Raw genomic sequence first — 16,643 nt, 5'->3', positions numbered from 1 at the left:
TATATATTGCAGCTTTTATACTTATTAATGTTATAGATTCTCAGAGAGGTCATGATTGCAAATCATAACCTGAATAAAGCATTTGTGGAATAGTAGCCCAGAGATCTGATTCAGATAATTTCTGTTATTGTTCACATATATTTATGACAGCTTCTTTTCATTATAGTAATAACAAACCAGTCCCCAACTTATGCCCCAAGGCAAAGCAACAGTAAAAATAAAACAATGCTGCATATGTAGAATTGGGAAATCATCAATCGAATTATTGTATATAAAGCTAAAGACACGTTACAAAGGTATTAAACTGATGTTTACAAACAATTTTGACATGCAAGCTAAAAAAATATTAGTCAGAAATGCCTCGTGTTATTTTTAAAAAATAAAAGACACATGTATGAAGTTTATTAATATTTGCTATTTCAGGGGTAGCAAAATTATATTTAATTTTAATATTTTTATTTTTTACATATCTAGATAAACATGTATTTTTATTATTGAAACCAACAAACTTTACTCAAATGATTTAGTTATATTTATTTTGTAGCTTCCTTCTTCAATGTGGCCTCTTCTCTCCCTTTAGTTGTGGAGCTTTTTCTGTCAGTCTTCAGGTTGATTTATGGGTGTTTAGGATGATTTGATAGTTATCCAGTGTTCATGGGATGAGCCTAGGATCCTCCTATTGTGTTGATGTTTTCCTGTCCTTCCGATTCAGATCATAGCTGAAGAATTTAGGAAAGTCATTTAATTTCTACCAGAATCCTTTTTTCCATCTATGATTTTAGTCCATGCTTATCTTATGAATAGAAGTTTGTATGTTTTTACCACCTTCCTCCAATTCCCTGTCCCTCCATACTCCACCACTGGTAACCACAGTCCTATCTCTTTTCTTAGGAGTTAGTTTTATTTTATTTTATTTAAATTCCACATATAAGTGAGATTATAAAGTATTTGTATAAAATATTTGTCTTTCTCTGAGTTACTTCATTTAGTATCCTACCTTCAACATCCCTCCATGTTGTCACAAATGGTACAATTTCCTCTTTGTTTGTATCTTGGCTGACTAATATTCTATTGCGCATGGATACTACAACTTCTTTTTTATTTTTTTAAGACTTTATTTATTTATTCATGAGAGACACAGAGAGAGAGGCAGAGACACAGGCAGAGGGAGAAGTAGGCTCCCTGCAGGGAACCCCATGTGGGGCTCGATCCCAGGTCTCTAGGATCATGCCCTGGGCCAAAGGTGGCGCTAAACCGCTGAGCCACCCAGGCTTCCCTATACTACAACTTCTTTATCCATTCATCTGTCAATGGACACCTAGGTTGTTTCTATGCCTTGGCTCCTATAAATAATAATGCTATTATGAACATGGGGGTGGAGGTATCTTTTCAACTCAGTTTTTTCATTTCTTTTGGAAATGTTCCAATAAGTGGAACCACTGGATCATATAGGAGCTGTATTTTTAATTTTTGAGGATCCCCCATACTGTTTTGCATGGTGGGTGCACCCATTGGCAATCCCACTGCCTGTGCCCAAGGGTTCCCTTTTCTCCACATCCTCCCCAGCATTTGTTACCTCATCTTTTTGATGACGGCTGTTCTAACCGGCACGAGGTGCTATTTCATTGTGGTTTCATTTTCCATTTCCCTAATGCCTAGTGACGTTCATCATCTTCTCACATACCTATTGGCTTTTCCTATTTCTTCTGTAGGAGAGCTCCTGTTATGACCTCCTCACAATCCTGCTGTAGTGTTGCATGGTGCCAATTCCTTTTATTTTAAGGGTACCTCATAGATTTCAGTATATCCTGACTCAGTGTGAAGCTCCTGGGAGCAGAATTGAAGGCAAGGACTTGGGTGAGGCAGTTTACTTGCGAGGTAACAGCAGGATTCATGAGTGAGGAGTAAGAGAGTAGGGATGGAGGAAAGGAGCAGAAGTCAATGGAGATGGCTGCCTCAGGCCATGAGGGCTTGAACTCTGAGTAGTTCACCTGGGAAACAGGAGGTTGGATCATTAGCCTATCTAGTCCCATCTACTGCTTGAAGGGTGCACTAACTACCTGCATCTACTGAGTTCTGCTTGAAGGAAGATTTGGTGCCCTTCCCACAATGGTGAGAAAGATTCTGGGGCTTGGCAGGAACCTGGAAATCTTGGGGGTTGAACCCTGTCCCACAACTCTAGGTTAAAGGGGGAATGCGACGCAGGCCCGAGAGGCATTTGCTGCATACTCCATTGAAGAAATCAGTGCTTTCAGGTTGGGGCTTCTGGGATGGAATTGGACCAAGCAGATCCACTTTGGGTGAAGGAAAAGATTGAGAACAGTGGTTTTCAATCTGTTGTCCTTGGAGTGTGGGACAAAGGAATAGGTTTAGATATTTAATCCTTCACCTTCATTCAATCAAATGGGTTTAGTTCAAATTTATCTAGTGTACATATTGAACTTCCGAATGAGCTTTTGCTCTGAAGCTAAGAACAATTTTGAAAACCATGGAGAGTGATTAAGAGCGTGGGCTTAGGCTACAAGCCTGGGCTTTGCCACTTAGTAACTATGTGAATGTTGGGGAAGTTACTGAAGCCTGTTTACATATCCCCTCACATTTAATTGTGAAGAGGATTTGAATGCATGAAGGGGTTTAGCATAGGGCCTAGCACAGTGCTAATCCCATGGTAAGCTGGATAAGAAGCTTTGAGCAAGGGAGACAAATGGAAAGCCTGAGAACCTCGTCGTCGGGCTTCAAGGCAGGGAAAAAGAGAAATAGAAATTTAACTATTAGGAGCTGCACACATGGCCTGAGAAGGACACTCATGATGGGTACTAAGCATTAGAGATACTGAAGAATTTTAAGCTTGACAAAGCCAAAGTCCAAGCTTTATACGTACTTTATACATTGGGAAAAATGTGCAGCTTTTGAATAATACAATTAAATTCAATTGGTTTCTTCAAATATTATCAACATTTTAAAGATCAAATCTCTGCATGTTTCCTTGTGCAGCTTCATGTTTAGAGCAGGTAGAGAGAATTCGTTTTGGTGTATGTTGATGGTTATACAGTTATTCCATATATTGATTAAATCTTTTTGGCTCTGAATATGTATTTAGCATACTAGCTTTCATTTCACACCAATTGTAATCCCATCTGAACCAAATTAGAGAATAAATTAATATTCTACATATGCAAACTCATTTAGACAAAATGGCTAAAAAAGATTATTTTTTGGATTCTGATAGCAGACCTGAATATTTAGTGTCGCTTTAAAATTTTTATTCTTATAATTTAATTTTTGAACATTCCCTTTATTTTTCCCAGAGTTTGGGAGAGTAGCCATAGTTTCTATTTCCTAGCTCTTTTGTGTTAATTGTAAGTTTCTTTATAAGGAAGTAATAACACACTATTACATTTAAAGGAAATTATTAAAGCAATACCTATAAAATAAATTTTATTATGTGTTTTCTTTAAATAGATTAATAAGCATATAGTTAACTATTCCTGTAACTGGAGGTGGTTTTATAAATAATGAATACTTGAATTGCTAGTTGATGGAGTTCCTCACTCTTCTGTACTACTGATACTTATTTAATACATTAGCTATTACATATACACATCTAATATTTGCACTGTTTTTTCTTTTCAAGATTTTATTTATTTGTTTGAGAGAGAGAGAGTGAAAGAGAGCGTAAGCAGGAGGGAGGAGCAGGCTCCCCACTGAGCAGGGAGCCTGAAGTGGGGCTTGATCTCAGGACTCTGAGATCATGACCCAAGAGGAAGGCAGACACTTAACCGACTGAGCCACCCAGTGCCCCTGCACTTTTTTCCCCTATGTTATCTCATTAATGCAATATTCAATGCCATGGGGATTATCTCACCCATACTTAAAAGAGGAAAATAAATCACACAAAATAATTAGCTCAATGTCACAGTGATAATATGTGACAAAGAAGAAATTAGTACCTAAATCTGACCTCTAAGCAATGATGGTGGTATGCATCTCTGGAAGATAAGAGATTTAATTTGCAAACCAACTTCAGTATTTTGGGGGGTCATTTTGTTATACACAATCAGACTTAGTGAAGATCCTATCACTTTATTACCAGTTGACTTATTCTTTGTATGGAAAGAAATCTTGGGTCAGTGTGCCAGTTTAGAAACAATTTTTAGGGGATACCCGGGTGGCTCAGTGGTTTGATCCTAGAGTCCTGGGATCGAGTCCCACATTGGACTCCCTGCCTGTGTCCCTCTGCCTGTGTCTCTGCCTGTCTCTCTCTCTCTCTGTCTCTCATGAATAAATAAATAAAATCTTTTTTTTTAAAGAAATAATTTTTAGACCAGAACATCTAAGATACCCTGTATTTCACTTATTCCTTATGTGACCATCTTTTAAGGACCTCCTGCATCAGGACCTGTGTTGTTGCTGGGGATATGGAGATGAGGGACAAATATTGTGCTGTAGGGGATTTCATGGTATAGCAAAAGGTACAGGTACGATAGGGGCCAGACCACCGTACAGTAGGCGGCAATCCTTATGATAGAGGAATTAACAAAATGTGATTGTCCTACGTATACAAGGATGAGGCGGGATATGATAAATAAATTTCCAAAGGTAGCAATAGGGTAATGTGGGTGAGTCAGTCTAATTGAGGGGACATATGAGTGTTCTGGGTGGGAGGGTGGTGTCACCATGGAGCAGTTCATAAGGTTCAGGAAAATAATGGGAACATTAATTGGTGTCACTTCTCCCCGGCCAATCCAAGGGCATCGATGGAAGGCGCTCACCAGATAGCAGCTAGAACAGGTGTGTCTGTTTATCATAGGATGAGTGATGGATGGCTTTGCTTGTACTTGCACAAATTTCCCTGCTGCAGAGTCTGGAGGGGACTGGAAATCTCCTTGCTGATTTCCTTCTACCCACATACCTTGGCCCCCTTACCCACCATATTTAGTGATTTGTCCTAGAACTTAAAACCAACCCAACTCCCCTTTTCTGACTCCTGGACTCCTGGAAAAGGCTCATCTGATTTTTCTTCACACTTTTACTGGAGAATATTAGGACAAAAACACCCCAGTGTTGAGCTTCCTTCAGTTCCTCTCCTTCAGACTCCAGGGGCTTTTTTTTTTTCCATCAACAAAAACACGCATCTTGCAAATCAAAGTCATCACATTTGAAACTTTTTTGTGATAATGGCTTCAGAAGCCTATTTAGTGCCCGCCTCTGATAGGTACTCAGAACAGAAGGAGAGAGAAACAGAACTATAAATTCTTCTTTTTTTTATTTTAGGAAAGTAATTTCTGTGCATAATTTAGAAAATCAAATAGTTTTACAAGACTTTTGATGAAATACAGTCATCCCTTGCTCTTCCCCTCATCACCACCAACATTTTCTCTGGAGATACAAGCATTTTTGATATTTTCAGTTTGTTCTTTTGGCATTTCCCTCTATCTTTCAAAAGAACTTGTTCAACTTTCAGTTTTATATATTGTGATAGGCAGAATAATGACCCCTACATTTGTCTAAATCCTCACCTCCAGAAATTGTGAATGTGTTGTGAGGGTGCAAGGGACAGGCAAGGGAATGGATGGGATTACGGGTGCTAATCAGCTGGCCCTAAGATTAGGAGAGGAGTCTGGGTTATCCAGGTGGAGCTAATGTAATCACAGTTTCCTTTAAATGTGGAAGAGGGTCCTGAAGATTCTGCTTTAGAGTGGTGTGTTGTGGCAAAGACGGGTGACTCTTGCTGGCTTTGGAGATGGAGGCGTGGGGCCCACGCTAGCAGCTGGGAAATCCAAGGAAACGGATTTTTGCCTACAACCTCCAGGAAGAAACAGACCTGCTGCACACCTGGTGTTAGCACAATGGGAGACCCATTTTGGATTTCTGAGCTCCAGAACTTGAAGTTACTAAGGTAATGTTTACTTGAGCTGCTGAATTGGAGGTAATTTGTTTCATTAGCAGTATGAAGAAACTAAAACAGATGTTACCAGTGGACTTCATACAATGAAAGATGAGGATTTAATTTTCTTTCATTTTCCCTTCTCCACTTTTCCAGTAGGGATCCATCACAATGCTGGATATATTTAAATTCAGTGTTTAATTTTCAGGGCCATTTCTTGCTTCTCTTGGGTGAACTGTGTCATGGCTTGGACAAGGGCTTATTTTACCAGTTGCTTGCTACCATGGCTTGGACAAGGGCTCATTTTACCAGTTGCTTGCAAGTTTGTGTTTGGGTAAACGGGAAAGGCTTTTCTGAGAACTCTAATGTGTGAACTGTCTTTATCCTACTTCCATGGTTGACAGATATGTAGCTGGGTATAGAAACCCATGTTGAAACAAGAATTTTTTTTGTTGTTGTTATTTTGAATCCATTGCTTTAGTTTGCATGGGTCTCTCGTACTTTTGTTTGTCTCCTTTGCTTTTAGCTTTTAAATAATGGTACAGAGCACACAGCATAATATAAAGTATTCATGTGTTTTATAACAAAAATTTTAAAGTGATAATATAACCACCATTTGGGTCAATAAATAGTATACTGCTGACCTCAAGGCAGTCTCTGTATATCCTTTTTGATTTTACTACCTTCTCCTTTAAAGGCAAACATTTTCCTAATATATTTAATTATTCTCTCTTATTTGTATTTTTACTACCTATGAATGCTTTTCTAAACGATATATTTCAGTTTCCCCACTTTTTGTGTTTGCTATCAACAGATACAGATTATACATAATCATCTGGGTCTTAATACTTAGCTGAATATCGGGATCATTAGCTTTTTCCGCATTGTTAGGAGTGGTTGCATTTCATCCATTTCGTTGCTGTGAATGTGCCATGGCTTGACTTAGACCACAGTTGACTTTTATATTGTTATTGGTGGACATTTTGTTATTTTCCACATCTATCTGCCTTTTAGCTTCCAAATTGCTATTTACTTTCTGCTGTTGACCTTTCTTAATTTTTTTTCTCGTTCAAAATAAAATCCTTCAAGCCTTTTTTTTTTTTTTTTTCCTTAGTGATTTTCTTTTCATGGGTGAGTTAGGGGGAAAGGGTTGGGAGGTAAATTCTGTGTTTAAATGAAGCCAGAATTGTTATATTATTATCTGGTACAGTAGCTATGGAAATTTTCAATATATTTTTATACACTTGAGTTGCCTTGTTCTTTTTGTTGTCATAAAACCAGACTGACAATCTTGGGATTATGTTGAAATCACATTTTGTAAAACCTAAAACTATGGTTTCATAGGTCAAGGGGAATAGGTTACTGTGTTTGATGGAAGGATTCTGCTGGACAAAAAGATGGGAAATAGCTGCATATATAAGAAGCAGGACAACCACAAATGATTTAAAACTTGCTGTTGAATTTGTAATACCTTTTAACCCTCCAGGGTCTTCTCCTCTTGATGTCCCCTTAAGAAATACTACCTAGAGTGATCCTTTGTTCAGAGAGAGGTACACATTCTGCAATATTTAATAGAAAGAAAATATTGAATTAAGAAGAATTTGATATTCTCTGTCTTGCAGTGCATTTCAGTGTCCTTTGCCTTAAGGAAACAGACAGTCCTTTGTTATTTTGACCACTGTACCTCAATGGAGCTGAGCATACCCAACGGCCCCTGGATATTCTGGCCATGGACAGTATTGATACTTGAGTACAGACCCAGATAGAATCACAGTAAACAGAATTGCAGGAATGGTTCATAGTTTCTAGGCAGTAGCACACACAAAAGGGAGAATATAGGTAATTAAATACAAGTGATATAAACACATACTTTACTCTCTTGTTGCTAAATATAATTATATCACATGTATCACAAATCGAAAGTTTTATTTCAAAAAGAGCAACCTAATTATTTCTAAAGCTCTTTGCTTTAACTCCAGCTATGACCTTGATGATTACACAGTTTAAAGAAGCTGTATTTGAAGGAGTATTTTTCTGTGTAAAGAGGGTTTTTTTTTTTCCTCAGTTCATTAAAATCCCTGTGAAACACTGTTCTTTCAGATTATATGGGATAATGGTAAATACACTTGCCTTATCATAACCATCAATGGTTGATTGAAGAATAAGTCTGAACTTCAGAAAATGTGATATCTATTGTAGGAGTGGATGTTTTTACATTTAAAATATATTATACACATAAACAAAAATGCAGATACCTTAGGGGGTGGAAATCAGAAACATGAGGAATTTTAGCTGTGAGATAGTGGTGACATAATGACATAGTGGCCTAGTAACCCTTTCTATGGTGTCTTACACTGATCTTCAAAGGAAGGTCTTGTCCTATTTTACTTACAGAAAAATAGGTATAGAAGTAACATGGAATCATATTACTTCTATTAAAGACAGTAAGCTTTCATTTTTTTTAATATGAATGAAGGCTTTTTCAGAAACTGGCAATGATTGTTCTAAAGCTGCAATCTTTTTTTTTTTTTTTTCTTGGAATGTTTTAGTTAACTCTGTTATGATCCCCACTGGAGTGCAAGACTTGGTTATTTTTTCTTTATATTCTTTTTTGGTAAATGGATCTAACGTTTCCGTGGAGAACAGAAGGTGGCACTCTGCCTTCTATCTTGTGATATTTTCCACTTGAGTGTTTATTTTAATTCTTTTAAGATTCAGAACAGCACTCTGTTGGCTAGTTGATTGTTTCTTTGTGGTTAATGACCACTTTTGCACTTATCAAAAGGCAGGGACACATTCCAATGAAGTGTGATACCAAATGAGGCACCAACTGTCATTGACAATTCAACAGTAAACAGTGGTTAAAGTTTGACAAGGTCCCTTATAGTTCACTTGCCCATATGAGCAAATCGTCTCCTGAATGATTCTCTCCTCATTCTGTTTTATAGACATGGGTAATAAAAAAACATTTAGGTGGATAAGAGCACTTGGAAAAGATTTGCTATTAGCAGTTTCACATATACAGATACTGAGGGTTGATTAAATGAGCATATAGTGATGTAATCTGTGACCTTTGAGCCAATTGTCACATTAACTTCTTTGTGAAACTTAAATCTTATTTTATTTCCTTGTACTTGGTCTGATCTTGGCTAGTTTACACCAGTAAAGTTGAGATTACCTCACGGATGACAGTAAAGATCAATTTGATGGCTTTACTTTGTGTTTATGGTACGTTGTTTTCCAAAGGCCTGAAGACAGAGATACTCATCAAGTATTGTCAAAATGATGTTACCTTTTAGTGAAAATTAATACACTTTTTTTTTTTCTCGAAGGCCGACTCTTTAATAATTCATATAAAACAGACTCAGCAGATTTTCCAAATGATACTATTTCAGGCTTCATTATTACCTAATTTTTTAAAAATAATGTTTTACCTTTTATATTCTTGGCCCCAAATGAGTCTATTTGAATTATGAACCTCACTATGTCTCTTAATAATAATACAAGCTTGGGACGCCTGGGTGGCTCAATGGTTTAGCACCTGCCTTTAGCCCAGGGTGTGATCCTGAGTCCCGGGATCGAGTCCCACATTGGGCTTCCTGCATGGAGCCTGCTTCTCCCTCTGCCTGTGTCTGCCTCTCTCTCTCTTTTTGTCATGAATAAATAAATAAAATCTTTAAAAAATAATATAAACTGTTGGGATATATGTGTTGAAGTTATTGGTTACTTAAAACTGGAATCCTATAACTTGGTGTTATTTTTTAACATTCTACGTGATACCAGTGTAGATAGATACCAGACAGAGTTGTCCCGGTTCGCCTCTTAGATATGGCCTTTGGAAAACTGGCCCTAATTTGAAGATCATTGGGAAGCTGTGTGGTTTTTAAGAGATGGCTATAGAAATTCAATGTTTTTATTAGGAATCTTTCCTAGGACTCATTACCTCATTCCTGGAGGCTGCTGCTGCTGGACTTCCAGCCACACGGCCACATCTACTGTTTCCAGAATCTCTGCAAACCATCTGCCAGCCACATCCCAGATAGTTGTGATGCTATGTCCATTACAGCACCCATTGTTTTTAGCTAAATTTAAGACTTAAGCTTTGCACCCTTGTAAAAGCACATCTATTAAGGAAGCAAACCAAAACTGACAAGTTTTCCCTGCTTTATAAGAACTAGATAAAAAAAAAAAATGTTCCATGTAGTGACATCCTTGGGAACATTGAAACAAAAGGATAATATCTTTGGGTATATTTTTAAAAGCTCATTCCTAGTAAGCAAAGTGTGGTTCTGATAACCATACCCAGAGAGAGTTGCTTGGATATCCTGGTACTCCTCTGTCTTCTATCTTTATTTCCTAAATAGATAACATCTGTGAACCCTTCTTCTCAAGTTGAACAAGTAAAATGACTGCCCTATACAGATCCCTTACAAAATCCAGTCCTGCAGAATAACTGAGTTGTTACTCAGTCTTTGTGAATTTGAAAGCTATGAGTCCATGGACCAACCTATAACTTTTTATTGGGATTAGGGGCATCTATACAGGATAATATAGATTTTCCCAATTAGAAGGCCAGTGATATTCTGCAAATATTTTGGAATCTGTAGATGTGGCCATGTCACTGGAAGTCCAGCAGCAGCAGCAGCCTCCAGGAATGAGGTAATGAGTCCTAAGGAAGACCCCCCTTTTTTTTTTCCCTAAGGAAGACTCTTAATAAAGATAATAAAGTTTTGTAGCAGGGGTTGGCAAACTTTTATCAAGGATCAGGTCATATTTTAGTTTTTCTGGGTCATTTGGCAAACAAGATATTCTATATGTTTGTATAACATTAAAAACATGACCATTACAACATGTAAAAACCATTCTTAGGCTGTACAAAAATAGGCAGCAGGCCTGACTTAGTCTATAGTCATAGTGTGCTCATCCTTATCAGATTCAAACATTTTGTGCTGTGTCTACATTGTTTTTAATATTTCAGGCAAACATTGAAAATACTTAGTTGATCAGATAAATTGGCACAACAACATGCTTACAGGTCCACTGCTGTTTGAATTTGTGGAAGAACTGGAGCTGATTAGACAGATGAAAATTTTGATTTGGTTGATTTGCCTCCAGTAATGAGGACAAAATTACATCTGGTAAACATAAAAGTCAGGTCCTCAACAATCAAATGGCATTTATTTAAACTATTAGGGAAATGTCAAAAGTCCCACTAGAGACAAAACCTCCTTGCTGCAGATAGTTTGTGATGTTTTACAATTTTATGCTTGGGGAAGAATCTGATATACTTTAATAAGTTGAATCACTCAGGAAGATTTAAAATACTGCTTATTGAGAAGGAAAAATGTAAAAGGATAGTTCAGGAATTAAATTTTGTCTTGAAGTTATAGAGGCTTTCAACTGATTATTTGGGTAATACTAAGCTTTTAAGAATTTGCAATTTAAGTAATTTGTGGGGAAACTTCCCACAGATTGGCAAAAGGCCTTGTCTAGCAATTGGCAGTCAGGTCATCCAGTCAGACAAACTCTCCTTCTCTTGAGGCCTTGCACAACTGTTTTTCTGGGTCGCAGATAATGATCAGGCTATATGGGTGCTTTTAACGTGTGGCTGATAACTCCAAGAAGAGTTCAGTAAGTTCAGTCAATTAGTTGGGCTAAATCTTCCAGTGTTTGTTTCATAGTTTGTCAAAATCCCATTTCTTACTGGGAAATGAGGCTTATCATCATCAGGGTTGTATTTATCTTAGAGTTCCCATGTCTACGAGCAATGTTATGAACAGTGATTTTTTTGATACCAAGATATTTCCCCCTCAGTTTTGTCCTATGGGTGCTTCTATGGATGCAGTACAAGTCTAGCCTTTGTACTACAGGTGATACCTCACTAGCATTTTCAGTTGATTTTAAATTTCATTTGTATGACAGGAAATAGATGAAATTTAGTTAGGGACAAATGATGTGGAAGTTTAGCAAGTGTCTCCAACAAAGAAAGCAAACTAAGAATTTCTCTAGATAATCAGAATTGTAACTTTAAAAAGTAATGGAGAGGTTTGCTCTAATTATAACTAATGAACACTTAGTAAATTATTCAGTAAACATGTGTCAACCATATTAATTTGATTTTTTAAATAGCATTTCTTTACAGTTATCTTGGTATAACTTAAAAATACTGATATAATGTGAACTCTTTTAAAATAATTTGCCCCTAAAATACACATTTTATTACTTAGGGAAGAGCCCTATAGAGTCTTCACTAATAACTCAATAACTGACTCCTAATAAATTCTCATTGTTTGATAATATTCCTAGATTAACTGTTATATTGCATCTGTTCTAAGAGGGATGCCTTTTTTTCCACTTTAATATGTTGGAATTGGAATGCATTCTATAAATGGTAGCATGTTATGGTATAATTGGCAGTCTAGAATGGCATAAAATGTCAGCCTATCTTAAAATTGATGTTGTCTTAGATTCAATGAAATATATGAGTTACCCTAGAAAGAAGCAAATAGGAAAAAAAAATCCTATGACAGAATATAAACAATCATCATTTGGGGGATATAGATCTCAACAATCTGAAGTTAAATACATCATTAAAATGATTATTCATTGGTGGCTTCCTTTATGTATTAAAGTAGAAAATGAAGGGATATAAAAAGTGTATGACACCATCCCTGACCTCAAAGGAGTGAGAATCTGTTTCGGCAAAGTGAGGAAAAAGCAATAATGGAACAAAACCTACCTTGTCTAGCTACTTTATAAATATCACATGTATACGTATATGTATTGGCATAGACACTATTGTGGTTAGATTAGTTGAGTGCTTTGGAATTTTTACCAACATCATCGTTATCACACAGCATTGTGTGATAACATGATGTTTACAAACAGCATCATGTAAGATCTGAATTACAGAGGATGCTGAAGAAATGCTAGAATTTATCGAAAGGCTTGATGTCAGGACAAAAAAAGGCATTCCAGATAGGAAAAGGGCTGTCAAAAAATGTTAGGATCCCATTTATTGGAGAGAAGACTTACCGTGGCAGTTTAGGGGGGTCAGGACTAATGCTGGAGGCATTGGTCATATGATGGCCTCACAGGCTGATAGCAGATGGTAGAGAGAACTGTGTGCCAGAATGAAGAAGGCCCTGGAAGCCATCAAGCATACTAAAGTGAAGGCCCTCTTCTTAATCTTTGAAAAGCCTCGTCTTGCCTCTGCTGTTTCCTATAGCTTCTACTGTTTTCATTCGCTGCCAACCCTCACAGTTGCTGTTGACTCCATGCCTTACTACATATTTAATAAACTCTTGGTACCATACAGCATGTCTCCCCCTACATCCGATTACGCTGAAACTGCTCTAAGTATTTGCACATGAAATCCATTTTATCTCAGCTGTGTCATGTTTAGAACTATGGAAAATTGCCATTGTCAAGAGGAGAACTGAGGCGTAGAGACTTTATGTGACCCATCCAACATTATTTAGCTCTACATGTAGTATCCGGTCCTAAAACCAGACCTGCTGACTCTTAGCCTCCCCACTACACACACACACACACACACACACACACACACACACACGAACCAGAGATCCTTTGTGTTCCCATTCCTGCCTGCCCAGGACCTCCATGATCGCCCTGCCATACAGATGCCTTGAGACAGACCTAACCAGGGCAGTCATTCAATCATTCTGCCCTCAACTGTATCGCCTCATAGCTATAACCTAACATCAGAATACAAATAAGAGCTGAGTGATCATAATAGGTTGATATACAGAACCTACTACAACAGGAAAACCAAAGACTAGAACTTTGTTTATTTATTTTTTAAAGATTTTATTTAGTTATTCATGAGAGACACTGAGAGAGAGGCAGAGTCGCAGGCAGAAGGAGAAGCAGGCTCCATGCAGGGAGCCGGTTATGGGGCTTGATCCCGGGACTCCAGGATCACGCCCTAGGCGCTAAACTGTTGAGCCACCCAGGGATCTCCAAGACTGGAACTTTAAGTAATTTAATGACTTAAACCAGTGGAAGCGGTTGCCAAGGTTCTGTACTGTGATTCTCACTCTTGATCACTAATATTGTTAACAGAAGCTCTCAAATGATTTTAATCCATGTGTTATCTTTGTCTTTAATGTCTTAACCTACAAAGACACAAATCAAGAATTTTGTTAATAACTTGATGGATTTGGTAGGTTATACTCTAGGAAAATTTGTTAATATGTGTAATGATTATATGTCATGCATATATTGTCTAAGTATGAAAAACTATGTTAACATTTACGGATCAGAAATCCCTAAATTGATATTACCAAAGGATTCCTGTGAATCTATGGTTTTCCTTTTTCATCCTCTAGTTCCTAACCTTGTAGGCACTATCACTTCATGTGAGAATATCCTGGATAATAGATTTTTTTTTCCCCAAAGTGTTTCTCTGGAAATTCTCTAAATGTTAAGAGAGATAAACTCTACTCTAATTGGATTTATCAAAATTGGTAACTGACTTGCTATATCACCTAAAAGTGTATGTCCAGATGCTCAGTTGATAGAGATAAGTAGAATATTTATTTTATCTCTTGGATAAGTGACTATATAGGTTCTTGTCAGGCTCCCTGCTCAGTGGGGAGTTTGGCTGACACTCTCCCAACTCTCCCAACTCTCCCAACTTTCCCAACTCTCCCACTCTGACACTCAATCTTGACATTGAGCGGGACTCCGGGATCATGACCTGAGCTGAAGATGGATACTTCATCCACTGAGCCACCCAGGTGTCCTGAAAATGTCTTACCTTAGAAGACATGATTAAGTACCCAGTTACTCTGTCAGATCCCTGAATTGATCTTACACATATTTCCCCTGAGTGGTAAGATGGGCCTTGGCAATTCCAGTCTTGAATGGCAGTGGCCAGGTTTGTCAATAGCATAGACTCCTCCTAGGTAGGTCATGTGACTTCCCTGAATGGGTTATTTTGGCTAGCTAAATGTGCTAACCAGGAGATCTCTGTTATTGTGGAGGGTTGGGTGGGGGATGGTTTCAGCTCTACCCAAACTGTAAAGACTGAGAGGTAAGAAACAGTGCTCCCTCAAAGCAAAATGTCTCTATAAGTGGTACTTCAAGGTAAAAGGTAGGATAGACACCCAGTAAGCAAAGGTACACACACACACACACACACACACACACACACACACACACGATCCTGAATTCACCTCCTACATTGACTTCTCCTCCTGAGTGTTCTCTTTTACTGTGTACTTAAGTACTCAAGTAAAAAACTTAGAATTCATGCTTGAAATCGCCTTCCTTTTTCTTAGAGTCAATCAGGACTGCTGATTTATACCCTTAAATGTTTTTTTTCCCCAATTTTCCTTCCATAGTAATTGTTATTATTCTTTCTTAGCGTTTCAGGTCTCATGTGCTTCTATAGTCTGCTTTGCTTTGTGGTTATCTTCATTTCAAATTCATTTTCCACATGATAGCTGAGTATGTTGAAGGCACAAACCTAAATGTATTGTACTGCTCCTACTTAATTTTGAACCCTTCAGAAGCTCTTCATCTGGGCACCTGGATTGCTCAGTCAGTTAAGCATCTGCTATCAGCTCAGGTCATGATCCCAGGCTCAGGTCATGGTCCTGGAGTCCTGGGATGGAGCCCCACATGGGACTCTGCTCAGCAGGTAGCCTGCTGCTCCCTCTCCCTCTGCCTGCAGTTCCCGCTGCTTGTGCTCTCCTTTTCAGTCAAGTAAATAGAATCTTTTTTATTTATTTTTGTTTTTAATTTTTGAACATTTTTAAAGAAGCTCCTCATTGACTGCCATGAAAAGTCCCAAGTCTTTAAGAAGGTTATGCTTGATCTGGCTTGAATACATCCCACTCTTACGTTCTTGCTTTTTCAGGTGCTTTGCCTTTTCTATTACATGAAAAATAGGGGCAATAATGTGAATAGAAAGATAAAGCCATTACCTGTGTGGGGAGGGAATGGAGGTGATACTTTCCTAGTCAATTATTTGTGACCATTCCAAGACAGATTATAGGCAAGATCTTTCATGATTTGATTACAAAAAAAGAAAGGTTTGGAAAATAGATGTTGGGTAAGAATTGAGAGAGGAGTTGAGCAGTACATTTAGAAATAAAGTACCATTAGAGTCAGAGTTCACATGAGAGTATATCCTCCCTTATTGGATTAACTATTAAATATATTTCCTGATAAGATGATAAGGAAATAATGTGTGTAGTTCATGGGGAAAATTAGTGGGTTTTTAAAAAGTTTAGTGCCAGGATTATACAGTATGTCAGACCAAGTTTGGTCCTTAGCTGGTGTCTATTTCAACTTAGTAATTTTATAATAAAACAAATTTAAGTACAAATATCTATGCAGGTATCTGGATTTCTACTTTCTATTATAGTATTGCTAAAAGAACTTGAAGTAGACAGATAATTAAAATGATTTCTGTACTGCTATGTTATCCTTCCTTTGCTTTGTTCTGTTTTTTTTTTCTTAGTTAACAGCACTGTTTTTCACATGGTGATGAATGGATTCAAGTAATCAGACTTTGAAGAGATGGATTTGTAAACCAGAATCCAGCTTATTTATAAAGTAAGATCCATCTAGAGCAATCTATAACAGGTACCAAGTGTCTTCTCAGCATGTCACTTTTTGACATCAATATATGTGGGAAACCCAATTTGCTAGTAATAGATAGCCTTGGCACATATAGAACCAGCCAGAGCAAAGGAAAGTAGATGGATTTAAGGGACATCTCTTT

Source organism: Vulpes vulpes, chromosome 14, assembly GCF_048418805.1.
Source record: "Vulpes vulpes isolate BD-2025 chromosome 14, VulVul3, whole genome shotgun sequence".
In the NCBI taxonomy this organism is placed as follows: Eukaryota; Metazoa; Chordata; class Mammalia; order Carnivora; family Canidae; genus Vulpes; species Vulpes vulpes.
Note: the sequence above shows the minus strand (reverse complement) of the source record.